Genomic DNA, 2,282 nt, shown 5'->3' on the forward strand with positions numbered 1-2,282 from the left:
TTTTATTTTTTATTATTAATACTATATGTTTATTTGACTAATTATTTCTTCATTATTAATTTTTTTTTTGTTAATTTGTTTAAAAAAAAAGTTATTTCTTTTAAATTTCACAATTAAAAAATTATATTACTCTATTCGTTGGTATTTTATCTATTTGATGACAATTTCTATATATTTTTGAATTACTTTTAGTTTGGTTTAAATTGCACTTTTGGAAATATTATAATTGTTTATAATTATTTTTTAATTTGCAGTGGTATATACATATATGTATGTATATTTCCATTTTCCTTTTAAGCTCGTTAGCTGGTTTTTAACCTAGAAAAGGTGAAAAATACTTCACAGTGCCGCTACAACACGATCTTATCAACACACACACACACTACCACAAACACATACAAATATCGCTGTGTTTTTTTTACTTTCGCGTGGCTTGCCGCACAACAAAACTGCTAGATGTTTGCCACTCACTTTGTTTTTGCCACTGCRGTTGTTTTGTTTTCACCTTTGTTGTGGTTGCAGTTGCCAATTCGCATATTGCCAGCAATTTTCACAAATTCTTATTACAAATATGATTTTCAAAGACACTCGTCAACCAAATCGCTTAGTTTAACAATGCAATGCTAAAACGAATTGGCACAAATTGCTTGTGAATGCAAAGCATGACGTCACTTTTGTGCATTTCTTTGAGAATTAGACAATAACAACAACGAAACTGAAAACATTGCATTTTTGAGAAAAAATATATTTTTCTACGTTAAACATAACATGTTAATATATTTCACCTTTGCCAAAAATAAATACAAAATTTCTCTTCTAAGTTTTGAAAATAACCGCACGTTGCCGTTTTGAAAGTGAACTAACTAACATAGACGAAATTTTTACAGCCGCACACGGCGCCACAAAGTGTTAAACTGACTGAATGTTGCAGTGGCACAGCAAGCTGAAGTTGAACTGTCGACGACCGCACGACCTGCTGCTGAAGGCAAAATATCCTGGCTGGCCGAATATCCTGTCGACAGCAACGACAGCTGTATTGGTGTGTACATGCACTTTTCAACCCTCAACCCCAAACATGTGCTCTTTGCGTAACAGTGACTAATACCTGCGCGGAAATGTGAATAAGAAGAGAAAATGTTATTAACAGCACACTCTATTTACTCTCGCTGCACTCACACTCTTTGACTCTTACAAATAAAAATAATAACACACCTTAACATGAATCGCTCACGTGATCATCCGCTCGCTGCAAAATGACGACGCTGTTAAAAAATAAAATAAACAAACAGCTGTTTTAACAGTCTGCAAAACACTCATTAAATGTTAACGGCTTTAGTGGTGTCTCATTTTTTCTACGCATGTAAGCCGTCGCGCGCTCTGCTGCACAYACCCATCAGGCATGTACTCAGTCTGCATAGTAATGGCATATTTTCGGTATACTTACAAGTTGTTGATGTTGTTGTTGTTATTGGTTTTTGACGGCATTGCATTTGTATTCCACGCGGCAGCTGTGACTTTGAAAAATACCAACAACTGCACATCGTCGCAAAAACAACTGTCAGCCAAATGCATACTCAGCCGGGGTTAAGCACATATGTATGTATGCGCTCGCGTGCAACTTTATATGCGTCTCGGCATTACTGTAAAATTTGGTAGACAGCGTTGCATTTATTATTATTGCACGGCGTACAAAGTAGTCGTCATATGGGTAAGCGCTCGTAAGAAGTTTGTGTCGATAATGCAGCGCGGTTTGGGTTCAGACTTCTATACTAACATGCTATAGTGAGGTCTGACTGATAAATCTGAGAGCTTCGAAATAAAATTTCTAGATAAATTGAAGACATTTAGGAGTTTTCGTTTTCGCAATGCTTGGTTGGTAGCCATCTTTCATTTCAGATCTGGATAAAATAAATTTTCTTTACTGAAAGAAGGAGTCTTTATTAAATTGACTGGAACTTAACGCACAGATAGGTGCTAATCACCCTCAAAAATATGTTTTCTGGAGGTGGCGGCGATGAGCTTTCATCCGAGTCTAATTTACGCAGAGTGAGTGACTTTTTCAAGTTCGAAATCATAAAAAAGTAACTCAAGCCGAATTTGTGGAATACGTTGAATTGTAGTAGTTCGGCCAATTTGTCCATTTTCTTGGTGTAAGTTCGAACCAGTGCATTGGTAAGTTGGAAGAACACTTTTTTCGGTTTCAACTCTACAATAGATGTGGTCGTCTTCAAGCAGCCGTTGTAGATTATTCCACCTAGAAAACGTTGCTCATCACCTTTCGA

The 2,282-nt window shown here is 36.2% G+C and overlaps 1 long non-coding RNA gene across 1 annotated transcript in view; it reads right to left on the reverse strand.

Moving 5' to 3' along the window:
* Window positions 1-1,557, reverse strand: part of LOC108971092 — a 5,361-nt gene extending 3,804 nt beyond the window's left edge. The window contains exons 1-3 of the long non-coding RNA XR_001993521.1: window positions 1,445-1,557; window positions 1,213-1,262; window positions 786-1,105 (exon numbers count right to left, since the gene is read on the reverse strand). This is a non-coding gene — a long non-coding RNA (uncharacterized LOC108971092). The remainder of the gene's footprint in view (window positions 1-785; window positions 1,106-1,212; window positions 1,263-1,444) is intronic.
* Window positions 1,558-2,282: the final 725 nt, after the last annotated feature.

Source organism: Bactrocera latifrons, unplaced genomic scaffold (genome assembly GCF_001853355.1).
Source record: "Bactrocera latifrons isolate USDA-ARS-PBARC rearing strain unplaced genomic scaffold, ASM185335v1 scaffold_320, whole genome shotgun sequence".
NCBI classification, from domain to species: Eukaryota; Metazoa; Arthropoda; class Insecta; order Diptera; family Tephritidae; genus Bactrocera; species Bactrocera latifrons.